Source organism: Muntiacus reevesi, chromosome 17 (genome assembly GCF_963930625.1).
Source record: "Muntiacus reevesi chromosome 17, mMunRee1.1, whole genome shotgun sequence".
Classification (NCBI taxonomy): Eukaryota; Metazoa; Chordata; class Mammalia; order Artiodactyla; family Cervidae; genus Muntiacus; species Muntiacus reevesi.
This window is the reverse complement of record NC_089265.1, coordinates 21,021,983-21,037,687: the sequence shown is the minus strand read 5'-3', so window position 1 is coordinate 21,037,687 and position 15,705 is coordinate 21,021,983.

Below are 15,705 nucleotides of genomic sequence, written 5' to 3'. Positions count from 1 at the left end.
ATGCATAAATTTCTCAGTTTGGACCACGTGCACTGAGGAGACTTTAGGAAACATCTCACCCAATCCATAAAGTTCACCCCTGCTGCTCCAGAGCAGGTATTTGCTTACCCACATTCCCATTTTCCAAAATCTGGGTATGTGGGCAGCACTTCCACAATCTTTGTTATATACACTTATCATAAATATAACACTTTAGAACTGTTAAAACATTAAAACAAATTTACTTTCAAAAGGAAACTCTAACATGCATTTTTCTAATACACATTAAATAAGTACATAAAATGTTTATATAAGAATAAAACACATTATCTAAGTCTCAGTGAAACTAAAAGTAGTACTCTGGTCTGCTTCATGACACATGTGACCAGAACAGGAAAGCCATTGTAGTGGACGCCCTAGGTGTCTCACTTTTTGGCCTCCTCATTCCCAGATGAGCAAGCTGTTAGTTTTGCTGCTATAGACATACTAACAAATAATGAGAATCCTATGATTTAAAACACTATACCCAGGTTTATAATAAAATGTTTCAATTTTATTAAAATTTCAATCATTTCAAAAGCAAACTTTTACATGGATAAAGGGAGAAAGGGAAGGTTGGAAAGAATTTATAAAAAATATCTTAGGACTTCACATGACTTCATCCCATTTCTGAAGTAGTTTCATAATTTGAACTTCATAATAAGCCAATGAGATAAGAGAAATGTATAGGATCATAGAATTATTATTATCGTTATTTGAAGGTCGATAAGATAAACCAGTGTTAAAACAGGATTAAGAGAAGCTGGGTCTTTCTTCAAGATAAAACTAACTACAATATCACCTTTTTTTCTTTATTGATTGAAATTAGCAAATAAGTGATTCAGACTAAATGAGAACAAAGTTCTGCCTTTTAACCCAAAAATCACAATTTTTAAGTGATTTTTATATTGGACAGTAACAACATAAAGCAACAAAACACTGAACAAAGTGTAAATTACTCCTGAAAATCTCCAACTATTTTCTTTTTGTAGACTGTCTTCCAACTGGCCTACATACTTAGTTTACACAGCTGTTATTTTTATTTTTTCTTTCTAGCGTATATCATATAGTCTCTTTTACGATTACCCCAATTTACAAATAAGGTAACAGATCAAATGATCTGTCCAAATTCATGTATACATTTAGGAAATAACAGAACTGGGATTAGAACCTAGGTCTTTTTGCGTATTATGTTTTTTCTATTGTACCATATTGTCTCAGAGAGAAAAAGAGGTTTCCATTAAAAAAAAAGCCCACAAAAGTCTAAACTTAAGATATAGGTCAATTAAGATGCAATCCTTTAGTTTATAGAAAGATTACCACCACAGAAGTCCTACAAATGTTGAAAATTTCCCTTCTGCATAATCAGACTCAGTTTCTAGCCTCCAGGAGCTCACATATCATTTGCAATTTAACAGAAATCTTAAGAGAAAAATGTATATTTAGAGGAATAGGATTTTGGTCAATATCAAGTCAACTGGAAAAGAAAAAAAAAACATCTCGGAAACTGTAACGTGATCTAGCGGAGAAAAAATAATTGAAGTTAAAAACAAGCCCACAGAAGCACATCTGCAGCCTCCAGTGCTCCTGTATGCAGTTATATGGCCTGTTTATATAAGAAACCTCAGGGTATGAAGCACAATTACAAAACACTGCTCCAGCTTTCCATAAGCACAGATGCAGTGGGAAAGCAGCCTGCTTTCAAGACCATGCCCAAGTTCCATACTGGAAATTGTATATGATTTTAAAAAATCTGCCCTGTGGTTCAGGATTTATTTAAGACAAATGTTCTTGAAATATGCTACACTGTCAAACTGCATCAAGAAAAGGTGCTTGCTAAAAATGAAGATTCCTGAGTCTCAATCAAGACTTACTAAATCAGAATGTCCAGGGGATGGCTTGGGACCTGTTTTTTTTTTTTTAAAAAAAAACAAGTTCTCTCAGTGATTGATAATAAACACTAAAGTTTAAAAACCACTGACTTGAGGAGATATTGGATACTTCAGAAAATTAATTTTTTTAGCCTCTCATTTTGACGTTCCTAGAGCCCAAGTTTTATTCCCCCCACCCCATGATCACTTAAAATCAATCACAGTTTGGGTGTTTATCGAATTACAGTAAAACACATTAAGATGTTGAGGAGCCATCTCAGTGAGCTTAGGGTTCATTTCCATCATAGATCCAGCTCACCAATAGTATTGACATCAAGGGGGTAGTGGATATCTTTCAACGGATGTAGATGAGTATAACGGAACTCTGAGAAAGGTAGAAGCAGCCCAAACAAGCTCACAAAACGAGTTTTGAGAACTAAGTTATGGGTTAAAAAAAAAAAAAAAAAGGTATTATACAACAGCAGTTCCTAGAATAGACAGAATGTCCTAGCCTATTGATTCTGCATCCATTTTCTTTACTAGCAAGATAAAGAATGAATAAGGTGATGTGGATCTCTGATTTTAGCTACAGCTATTGTGTGGATTCTTAAAAGAATGAAGAGATAGTCACATCGTATCTATTTTTATTTCAGGTGTGATGTAAGTAAACATCCTAAGTTTGGGGGTAAAAAAAGTCTTCTTGGGCAATATTAGCTTACATAATGACCCTTCAGGGCTGGTTGCTCTGTGCATTTATTTCTGGCTGATAACTTGAAGAATTCAAAGAACAAAAAAAGATGATAAATACACAAACCATCAATACTGAGATGATAAATCCATACATACTTCAGGTTAGGAAAGTAGCATAATATTACTTAAGTTACTTATCATACTGAATTTATATAATGTCTCTAATCAATCCTCAGGCATCAACAGAACTTTTACTAGACCTGTAGACTAAAACTGCCATAGTTTGTAGATTTTTGTTAAATTCACAGCTGAGATTAATATACCCTGAGGTGGCAAGACAAAAATGTATAATAAACACTTTCTGGATGTTGTAGTTATAATATCAAGAGTAACAATAAATAAGTCACAAGTAGTGACTGTTATTTTAATTCTTGGAAAAGCATTAAAATAAAAATAAAATTAAGTTCATTAAAAGCATAATTTTTTTTTAACTAAAACTTCAATGCTTAAAAACAGGATCACCAAGCAGCATTTATCACATATTTTTATTTTGTTACGTGACTCTGTAAAAGTTGCTTTTAAAAGAGATCCACAGACAATGAGCAACTCTAGAAATACAAGAAGTTAGAGAAGTGAGAACCAAACCAGAGAGAAGAATCTGAGACACTGGACAATGAATTCCTTGGCTTTTCAGAACCTCTATCTCTCAAGAGAAAAGCCCGTGTCTTTTGGCAGAGCACTTCCACATGTCCCACGGCTGACCACCTGTTTCTAGCTAGAGAAAAGTTAACTTTTCTTGGTAGTAAAATAAAATTTGTTGGGTGTCTACTACAACTACACATATCTCAGGAGTTTTAGACAGTTACTTTTTAGACACAAAGAAAGAACCATCTGGATAAAACATATCATTTCTTTGTCTCAAGAATCCTGAGGGATTAGTAGTATTATCTTCAATTTACAATTGAGAAAATTCTAGTTCAAAGGTAAAATGACTGTCTAAGAACACCAGTGGTGAGATTCGAACATAAGTTTTATTCTGAAGCCCATGCTTTCCCCACTATGCTGTGTTGACTTCCATGAGTTTGTGGACCCAATGATACAGGATGACACAGTCATCCCTCAGTATTGAATGCTCAAGTCCCTTATATAAAATGGTACAATACAGTAAGTGCTCTGCATTTGCATGTTCAATCAACTTTGGATCAAATTTCAGTCTGAATATGGAGGACTGACTCTATGCTGGGACTGTTTTAAGGAGCTTGATTTGCAGACCCAGAAGGGTTTTACCAAAAGCATTCATACTGGGAAGAGATTAACATCTTTCCTGCAAAGAAAATCAGGATGGAGTCTCAAATGTATGTATTAAGGGCCTACCATGCATCAGGGTCTGGGAATATTGTGGTTGATCAAGACACAAGGTCCCTAACCCTCAAGGAGCTTACAATCTAATGAGGGAGATAAAGACATTTACCAGCCAACAAATGTGTTTCAGATAGTGATCAATGTTTTGAAAACACAGGGCAGGAAGCAGGCAAGATGGATAACTGCGGAATGCGACAGCTGTTGAAGAGTGTGGTCAAGGCAGGCTTCCCTAAGGAAGTAATGTTCCTGTTAAGACCCAAGTGAAGAGGAAGAGGCAGGAACATCCTGGATGTGTTCAGAGATCAGCCAGAAAGGCCAGCGAGGCTAAAATGAAGAAACTCAGAGCATGGCAGGTGAGGTCAGGGAGGTGAGCAGGGCTGCATCCTGGGAAGCCACATCCAGGGAAGGGCACGCCTCCAGAGCACTGCATGGGGGAGCGGCATGCAGGTGGCCATGGCTGCTTTCGGACAAGAGAGATGGCAATATGTTGGCATAGCAGGTTCGCAGTTCAACAGCTATGCCAGCATCTTGCCTCCTCTCCAGTTCCAAGTTACAGGAACAACACCACAACTCTTCGGTGTTTTGCTTTTCCAACATCTTCCCTTCCACCTGAGGGAGGCAAAGCACACTTGTTAAGGGGAAATGCAAACTGGTTTCTGAACATTTCAGCACAAGTCTTAGAGCATCCGATTTTGAAGGTGTAGTTTAAGCATAGGAAGGTTGTGGCCTAGTTTCTTTTTTTTCAAGGCCTTTGATCAAAAATGAGAACTGAGAATATTTACTGACTGCTTATGAGACAACAGGGGTGGTGGGAAGGAATTCTGACAAAAATTTTAAGCCAGTGAAGTCTAAAGTTGATGACAGTTAATTATAGGTGAATACCACTATATCTACAGCCCAAGGTACATTCCAGTGGCTCTGAATACAGTTTTATTTTTTACTCTAACTCTATTGGTCAATTCCTGCCGCTTAGATGTACTCAAATGATAACAATCTGTCACCATGCTATGTGTAGTTCACTGCTTTCTGTGCTCTTAAAAATAGGGACCCTCTGAGCCAATAACTCCCAGCTGGGGGCATAATCCAGTGCATTTCCAAAAGCACCACTCTATGTGCAAAGATGTTCACTGAAACACTGTTTTTAATAGCCAAAGAACTAGAAACAACCTGAATGTCCATCAATATGACTGATATTGGCTAAATTATGACTATAAATTATGATATAGTCTCACGATCATGTATTTTATCATTCTTACAAAAGATCATAGCATAAAAATAATGATGTGGTATATGAGAACTTTTGTGTAAGTGAAAAAGTATGCATAATCACATACATAGCCTGGGGTGTACATATAAATTTCTTCTTGAAGGGTACATGAATGCTTTATTATTTTAAATAATGTTTATTATTTTAAAAGTAATCAGATGACAGCATTATTTAGTTTTCTTCTTTATATACATTTCTGATAAATATTATTTACCAAAAAATGAATCTAAGATATACCCACGTAAAGATAAAACATTCAGCTGCACAGTGCTACCAAGGTACACCTAAGAAAGAATCATACTCACTTAAACTTGATTAATATCTACTGCATTTCCCAGAAACAAAGCTCATTGCTTCCTAAGTCTGAAGCTGGGTATATTTACACACGTTCACTTACACGTGTGTACTCTGTGGTATGCATTTCTAGTGGGAGGACAGGAGGTAATGAGGGTTCTATTGCACAAGACCCTGTAAAAATGGTCCTGGGGCTAGGGAACTGGTGGAAGAGGTACTAACTGAAATTCTAGATTAAAATTCAAGTTGACTATGATCTATTAACGTAAAGGTATTTAGGAATTTTTGGTTCATCAAGCACAGAACATTAGTTCAAAATTAATGGTAAATACAATATAGATTAGGTTACAAAATGTATGACTGAATCAAGAAGATTTAATTAAATCAAATTTCTCCCCACAGCTTAGTTTTTTAAGAATATTCCTAATATTCATAATTCAGAGGCAGATGTAGATCAATCATTTTAGAAGAAACACACAATGTATTTGAAAACAATAATTCCCTGTGACTTCTTCAGATTCATCTTGCACATGCAAAAGAAAACTGAATATCAGCAACTATCTGATGTACCAGTCAGATACAGCAGATGCCTGAGAATTCATACAGGCTGTTTTAAGTGAAGATCACTTCAAGGGAAAGATAGGATGATATAATAACTGTCCTATGTTCCTCTTCCTTATTTACTTGCATTTTTTTTTAAACAGGAAGAAATTTACTTTTGTAAGTCCTCAAATAATTGCCCATTTTATAATTTAAAAATCTAAAACATGGGCAGGTCCTTCTTCTGTTAAAGAAGCTGCTGCTTTTAAAAGTTGGGTCCTTTTGTTAATTTCTCTGATGTATCCAGGGAATATGGCTTCCATCAAACACTGGTAACAGGTACCTCCTCACCACAGACACCTTAGACAAATTTCTTACAAAAATATAGCCTAACCATGAATTATGTTACTACTGGAAAGCAGGAAAAATATTATGGGTACCTGATTATAGCCTTTAGCAATTAAGGTTAAACTCTGAAAAATACTGTCAATGAAATACCCTGGAGAAAATGTAGGCCCTGTTTTTTCCCCTAAAAAAAGAAGAATAAAAATAATGTTTAAAAACACCTTAAACCTCCTAAACTTTTCAGTAGTAAAATTAACAAAATAAAGTTTAAATTTTGGAATTTTCAAACTATTTTAACTAACTTTAAATTCATTTAAATGAATAATCTGATTTCCTTTTGTGAATAACTGATTTACAACCACTCTGGCAGCAAATCCAGCACGTCTCAGACATGAGGGGGACAGGAGGCAGTTAGCTATACCAGACCCAATTAGTACTCAGATATAAAAAATGAGAACAACTCAATCACAGAAACCAAAAGAAAATGGTATAACTAATACTCAATGTGGTTTTTTTCTTTTTTCTTTTCCAGAGCTGGATTACAGTCTACTTAACGCTTCATTAAAAAAAAAAAAAAAAAGTTTTCTAAAAATGGCTGGAGGTGGAAGGCTGATTATGTATAAAGAGCTAGAATGTCTTATTTTTCAAGTACAGTATTATGGAAAAATTTGTGGTCCAATCAAGAACATCACTGTGGAGAAAAAATAACATTCAGTGAATGTGCTGGTATTGCTTCTGGGAACAGACAATTTGACAGGATGTGCTTAAAGCTACTCCCCAATTGATAGAAGCCAGATGTGTGTCTGCCCTGCATCTGGGGAAAAGTCATACATATATATAATTACATATATGTATACATTTATAGTTATATATATTTAATTACATATGATCATATATAATGATGTATAAAACCAGAATATATAAAAATATGTAACTAAATATAAATAAATAAAAACCATATATTTTTAATTTAGAAATATTAATAAAACACAACTGAATATCTATATCAAGCATCAGAAACAACCCCCAAGATGCAACCACTAAATTAAAGAGGAACTGGCAGAAAGGGTTGGGTTTTTATTCCTTGCCCTCTCCACCAGCCTCTGGCTTTCCTGCTGGAAGATCTCATTCACCCCTCTGCCATCCCCTCCCACCACACATACACACACAGACTGCGGCACCAACCAGGCTTGCTCTCCATTAAAGAATCTCCCCCCCCACGGCCCCGCCCCACATTACAGTCCTCCATTCATTCCAAACTGCCTTTCTTCTTTTGTGTAAGTTCTCTGTGGGAATGAGAAAGAAGAAATCTATCCCTTCCTTATACTGCAAATGGTACAAAAGCTTAAGCTTTCAAGGGGACCAAACTTCTTTAGGAGACGGGTATTATACAAAATTAGTCTTTAGAAGATACGGAAGATGGTTTTAATAGGGGCATCATTATCCTACAACTTCTTGTATAAAATAGGCCAAGATTAAATCAACTACTCTTCTCCCAAATTCATATAAACACAGTGAGAAAAGAAGGTGTGGGGAGGAGGAGAGAAACAACTCTCTTGAGGAAATGGTATGTACTTTTACATTTTTCCCCTAATTAATCCTCAGAAAGGTGGGTTGTAGTGGGTATTATTATCCTCTATAAAAGACTGAGCTGAGGCTGAGAAAGTTTAATTATCTTAAATATATAGTCCAAAGTTAATCTACCAATAATTCTGTTACTTTAACATTTGCTGGGCATCTATTATACACAAAGCCATATGCTAAAGACAGGGTGTTTGTCCACAGTGAGTTTCCCAAGTTGGGGGAGGGGTAAACCCATATATATTTCAACTTAGTTTGGTAAGTCCTATGATCAAGCTACACACCAAGTATACTAAGAGAAAACATGGCATTGTAACAGATTCAGTCATGGCCTCAATTCTCCCCATATTCACAGCCTGGCCATGTAACTTTGCAGAACCCATTCTGACTCGAGTTACGTTAACAAGATAGGATGCAAGCAGAACTTAAAAAGCACTGTGAGTGTTCTAGTTTCATTCTTTTACAAGTGGTTGACCAGTTTTCCCAGCAGCACTTGTTAAAGAGGTTGTCTTTTTTCCATTGTATATTCTTGCCTCCTTTGTCAAAGATAAATCCACATACCTATGGACACCTTATCTCTGGGATTTCTATTTTGTTCCATTGATCTATATTTCTGTCTTTGTGCCAGTACCATACTGTCTTGATGACTGTGGCTTTGTAGTAGAACCTGAAGTCAGGCAGGTTGATTCCTCCAGTTCCATTCTTCTTTCTCAAGATTACTTTGGCTATTAGAGGTTTTTTGTATTTCCATACAAATTGTGAAATTATTTGTTCTAGTTCTGTGAAGAACACCGTTGGTAGCTTGATAGGGATCACATTGAATCTATAGATTGCTTTGGGTAGTATACTCATTTTCACAATATTGATTCTTCCAATCCATGAACACAGTATATTTCTCCATCTATTTGTGTCACCTTTGATTTCTTTCATCAGTGTTTTAGAGTTTTCTATGTATAGGTCTTTTGCTTCTTTAGGTAGATATACTCCTAAGTATTTTATTCTTTTTGTTGCAATGGTGAATGGTATTCTTTCCTTAATTTCTCTTTCTGTTTTCTCGTTGTTAGTGTATAGGAATGCATGGGATTTCTGTGTGTTAACTTTATATCCTGCAACTTTACTATATTCATTGATTAGCTCTAGTAATATTCTGGTAGAGTCTTTAGGGTTTTCTACGTAGAGGATCATGTCATCTGCAAATAGTGAGAGTTTCACTTCTTTTCCTATCTGGATTCCTTTTATTTCTTTTTCTGCTCTGATTGCTGTGACCAAAACTTCCTAAACTATGTTGAAGAGTAGTGGTGAGAGTGGGCACCCTTGTCTTGTTCCTGATTTTAGGGGAAATGCTTTCAATTTTTCACCATTGAGGATAATGTTTGCTGTGGGTTTGTCATATATAGCTTTTATTATGTTGAGGTATGTTCCTTCTATTCCCGCTTTCTGGAGAGTTTCATGTCAATGTATGGCAAAAACCACTACAATATTGTAAAGTAATTAGCCTTCAACTAATAAAAATAATTGGGGAAAAAAAAAGAAAACACAGGTGATAGAATCATATATCAGCAAGTTATTTTATTTTTCCATTTTCACTCATGTGTGAATTTTAATATAAATATAAGGCACAAAGAAGCAAGACAAGTCAAACTGTTTCAGTGAACAAATTTCAGAAATTCCACATTAGAACAAGTACAAATAAATTTGTTAAATTGTTAAAAAAAAAAAAAAAAGGCACTATGATACTAGTCTTACTTGCTCTTTCTTGAGCCTCAGTCATCGCCATGAAAACATACCCAGATGGCTCTATTGAAAAATCAGGCACACAGAGTAAAGCCTCCCTGGCCGTTCCAGCCAAGGGCAGCCTAGATCAGCCAATAGCCTGCCAACCCTGACATGTGAGCCTGCCCATCCAATATGAACAGAGATGCTTAGCTGACCATCCCTGATATGAGAGCAAATAAACACTTCTGCTGAACTCCTTTGTATTTTTTTTTCCAGTTGTTTGCTAGGTAGTATTATTGTCTGATGATAGGTGACATAAATAATAATTATGTGTCTGGGTCAAAATTATCCTGAGAGCAGTGCAGGCCATGTTTCTTTGACTTGTTCATATCACTAAAGGCATAGCAAAGTCAACTGACATCCAAGTTCCTTCTAGCACTCTGCTGGTAAATTGTAGGATTTCAGTGAGTATTTATTAATAAATGAGTAAACTTTGATGCAGTACTGTTTTGTTAGATGATGGGCTCCTTGGGGGTAGGAGGCAAGTCTCATTTATCTCTTCATACCCAGAACAAAATGTTATAAAAGGCCTTTGGCAGAAAGGTCAGTCAGTATTTGTTGAATAAGAGAATAGTAAGGATATAAGTTATATCAGCAGATCAATGGGAAGCTGCCAAAGAGCTGTAAGAAAGCAACAGTAGCAGACTTGTTTTAAAAATACAAGTCTTTTTTTCTCTAAGTTTTAACACCTTTTATGTCTTTATTTTCCAGACTTGTGATTTGGCAAGATGACTCTGGCTGCTCATTAATGGTGAATGGACGGAAGGGGCCAGAATGGATGCACAGGGACCAGCTAGGAGCCACCAAGGTTGTCCAGTCAGAGATGGTGTCAGCTTGGATTAGAAGAAATAAGAACACAGATCCCAGTTATATCTGGGAGGTGGAACAGACAAAACTTGCTTGAGGACTTGAGGGCCTAAAGAAATAGAAGAACCAAGAAAAACCCAGAGTCCTAGTCTGTGCGCCTGATGGGAAGTGGTGACTTTCACTGAGATTGGGAATGCTGAAAGAGGACAAATATTTTAAAAATGTAGACTCCTAATTACAGAGATCATGAGTTAATCCCAGTATAAAGCCACCATCTGGAACTTCAACATAAAGAATTTGTGGTATCAATTACTCCAAGACTGATGTTCCTTGAATGGTAAATTGTAATCTGTTGCCCCAGAAAAGTTCATCTACCTTTTGTGGGCCAAAACAATCTGAAGGAAGGCCATGCTAGGTCTTTGTTAGAGGACAAAATACAGCCCTGCTGTGGAAATTTCTTGAACTACACTAAACCTTTAAAGGAAATCAGGTTTAAGGAAGTAAAGAGTGTATGTGAGACATTTGAAATCAGTTTTAAGAGACTAAGGATGAATCCTTTCTTACTTAACAAATTTTCCATGGACCTAAAAATTGAAGGAGCCTTTAGAACATACAGGAAGCATGCACTGTTGCTTTGCTCCCTTACATTCACCTTGAACTCCATATTCCTAGAATTTCAATTAATGCAATTATTTTTTTAAAAAAATCTAATTGTTTAAGGTCATGATCAGTTATCTTTTTGAGCACTGCAAAAACCACCACACTGTGGTGTACACCAGTGTAAAACCACTGGCTTAAACTCATAACTGGCATCTTTTCCTAAAGATTTCAGTCCTTAACCAAACCCTTAAAACATGTCCTTTATTAAATTAAAATGTTTATTTTTACAACAGATCATTACTTTATGTGAGTATGAGTCATTCTACATTTTCTTGATTTCATGGCCATGGACTGCTACCCCAATCCTAGTTACCTAAAATTGTGTGCTGTTGGTCTTAAAGGGGCTGGGGTTATAAGAGACTGGGACAGACCCATACAAACCTATCAACATTTATAGAAACAGATTGGAGCATTCTGATGGTGTGTGAGCTATTATTTTCATGTGTGAAAATATGAAAATATAGAGAATATGGATCTGTTCTGAGTTACAAGGGGGATGAGTGACTTACCAGTGATACAGGGTACCTGCTGAAGCACAGCCAAGGGGAACCCTCTGACTACTGGATAGTCCCCGCCCTTAGACCTGGTATAGTGCATATCTTAAAAAAACAAAATCTTATAAAAATATTGAATCATTGTGTTGTATACCTGAAATCAATATACTATTATAAATCAATAAAAAACCTTTATAATGATTGAGTTTCCCAAGAGAAAGAAAATTTAGAGTATCAGTTCTGTTCAGTTGCTCAGTTGTGTCCGACTCCTTCTGACCCCATGAATCGCAGCACACCAGGTCTCCCTGTCCATCACCAACTCCTGGAGTTTACTCAAACTCGTGCCCATCGAGTCGGTGATGCCATCCAGCCATCTCATCCTCTGTCATCCCCTTTTCCTCCTGCCCCCAATCCCTCCCAGCATCAGGGTCTTTTCCAATGAGTCAACTCTTCGTATGAGGTGGCCAAAGTATTGGAGTTTCGGCTTCAGCATCAGTCCTTCCAATGAACACCCAGGACTGATCTCCTTTAGGATGGACTGGTTGGATCTCCCTGCAGTCCAAGAGACTCTCAAGAGTCTTCTCCAACACCACAGTTCAAAAGCATCAATTTTTCAATGCTCAGCTTTCTTCACAGTCCAACTCTCACATTCATACATGACCACTGGAAAAACCATAGCCTTGACTAGACACACCTTTGTTGGTAAAGTAATGTCTCTGCTTTTTAATAACTATCTAGGTTGGTCATAACTTTCCTTCCAAGGAGTGAGCGTCTTTGAATTTCATGGCTGCAATCACCATCTGCAGTGATTTTGGAGCCCAGAAAAATAAAGACAGCCACTGTTCCCACTGTTTCCCCATCTACTTCCCATGAGGTGATGGGACCAGATGCCATGATCTTAGTTTTCTGAATTTTGAGCTTTAACCTAACTTTTTCACTCTCCTCTTTCACTTTCATCAAGAGGCTTTTTAGTCCCTCTTCACTTTCTGCCATAAGGGTGGTGTCATCTGCATATGTGAGGTTACTGATATTTCTCCCGGCAATCTTGATTCCAGCTTGTGCTTCTTCCAGCCCAGCGTTTCTCATGATGTACTCTGCATATAAGTTAAATAAGCAGGGTGATAATATACAGCCTTGTTGTACTCCTTTTCCTATTTGGAACCAGCCTGTTGTTCCATGTCCAGTTCTAACTGTTGCTTCCTGACCTGCATACAGGTTTCTCAATAGGTGGGTCAGGTGGCCTGGTATTCCCATCTCTTTCAGAATTTTCCACAGTTTATTGTGATCCACACAGTCAAAGCCTTTGGCATAGTCAATAAATCAGAAATAGATGTATTTCTGGAACTCTCTTGCTTTTTTGATGACCAGCAGATGCTGGCAATTTGATCTCTGGTTCCTCTGCCTTTTCTAAAACCAGCTTGAACATCTGGAAGTTCACGGTTCACGTATTGCTGAAGCCTGGCTTGAAGAATTTTGAGCATTACTTTACTAGCATGTGAGATAAGTGTAACTGTGTGGTAGTTTGAGCATTCTTTGGGATTGCCTTTCTTTGGGGCTGGAATGAAAACTGATCTTTTCCAGTCCTGTGGCCACTCCTGAGTTTTCCAAATTTGCTGGCATATTTAGTGCAGCACTTTCACAGCATCATCTTTGGAATTCCATCACCTCCACTAGCTTTGTTCATAGTGATGTTTTCTAAGGCCCACTTGACTTCACATTCCAGGATGTCTGGCTCTAGGTGAGTGATCACACCATCGTGATTATCTGGATCGTGAAGATCTTTTTTTGTACAGTTCTTCTGTGTATTCTTGCCACCTCTTCTTAATATCTTCTGCTTCTGTTAGGTACATACCATTTCTGTCCTTTATTGTGCCCATCTTTGCATGAAATGTTCCCTTGGTATCTCTCATTTTCTTGAAGAGATCTCTAGTCTTTCCCATTCTGTTGTTTTCCTCTATTTCTTTGCACTGATTGCTGAGGAAGGCTTTCTTATCTCTCCTTGCTATTCTTTGGAACTCTGCATTCAAATGGGAATATCTTTCCTTTTTTCCTTTGCTTTTCGCTTCTCTACTTTTCACAGCTATTTGTAAGGCCTCCTCAGACAACCATTTTACCTTTTTAAATTTCTTTTCCATGGGGATGGTCTTGATCCCTGTCTCCTGTACAATGTCATGAACCTCCGTCCATAGTTCATCACGCACTCTGTCTATCAGATCTAGTCCCTTAAATCTATTTATACTAAGTGTCAAATACTTTACATCTCTTCTGTGATTAAATCCTAACTCCAAACTAAAGAGTTGTTGAGTAAATTATATCCATTTTATGCATGAGGAAACTAAACCTAAGAAAGGTTATGTAACTAGTTTATAATCACATTGCCAGGAAATGTTATAGCCAGAATCAGCATGTCTTCCCCCATGCACTGTATCTGTGCTCCCATACTGAATCCCAAAGTCACCAGCTTTATTTCCCACCTACCAACATGGCTCTCCTTGCAGCTAGACTCATTTCACTATCTCCCTAGCATGTCAGAGACACCTCCAGCTCCACGGTGCTCATATTATTTCTTCTGTCTCTGAAATATTCTTCTAAGTGATCATTCCCTTCACAGTTAAAAAAGGATCCATCTAAAAGGGAGCATTCTGAACTCAAAGAAATGATCCACCAAGTTGATTCACAGCAAATCTATAAATGACTCAGTCTTCTTCTTTGTCAGTCATCTTTGGGATACCAACTAAATATAATAAAAACATAAAATATGCTAGATGGTTACCTGTGAGCCAACTACCACCAAATTCAGACATAAAGAACACATTACAGGAAACTCTTCCAAGTAAACCAAAAACCAAGGGCTCCCAAGTATCTCCATCACCTGTAAGTGTCGTAGAATGCTGAGCCTTAGATGCTAAGTCTCCAGCCCTTTGCACCCTACAAACTCGCCCTTTGGTTTACCTGGAAAACCAGAATTCATCCTTAAGACTGCTTAGATAGTGCCATACTGCTGATGCATGTCATGATAAATGCCCTATTCTAACAAAGGAACAGACTAAGGAATGCCAGGTTATTATACATATTCACTGGAGGGTTCCTTTGTTTTTGTTTTTAATGGTCCCTTGCAGGTGATTTTGGTGCTACTGGAAGGTTGACAAACTGGGCCCAATCTGTGTATACTTCTGCTCTAAATAAAATCCAACACCCTAAGCCACTAAGGATGACAGTGCAGTTTTCAGATCCACAGAGACTATCAAGGCTCCAAGAAGAGCTGGATTCCAGAATGGGGCTTTAGGAAGGAATATGGCCTGAGTACATCAAGGAGTCATTGCATTTGGTCCCACCACTTCATGGCAAATAGATGGGGAAACAATGGAAACTGTGATGGACTTGATTTTTCGGGGCTCCAAAATCACTGAAGATGGTGACTGCAGCCATGAAATTAAAAGACACCTTGCTCCTTGGAAGAAAAGCTATGTTCAACCTAGACAGCATTTTAAAAAGCAAAGACTACTTTGCCAACAAAGGTCCTTCTAGTCAAAGCTATAGTTTTTCTAGTAGTCATGTATGGATGTGAGAGCTGGACTATAAAGAAAGCAGAGCACCAAAGAATTGACGTTTTTGAACTGTGGTGTTGGAGAAGACTCTTGAGAGTCCCTTGGACTGCAAGGAGATCCAACCAGTCCATCCTAAAGGAAATCAGCCCTGAATATTCACTGGAAGGACTGATGTTGAAGCTGAAACTCCAATACTTTGGCCACCTGATGTGAAGACTGACTCACCTGAAAAGATCCTGATGCTGGGCAAGATTGAAGGCAGGAGGAGAAGGAGACAACAGAGGAGGAGATGGTTGGTCAGCATCACCAACTCCACGGATATGAGTTTGAACAAGCTCCGGGAGCTGGTGATGGACAGGGAAGCCTGGCGTGCCGCAGTCCATGGGGTCGCAAAGAATCAGACATGACTGAGTGACTGAACTGAACTGAACATCAGGGAGACTGGAGTGAAG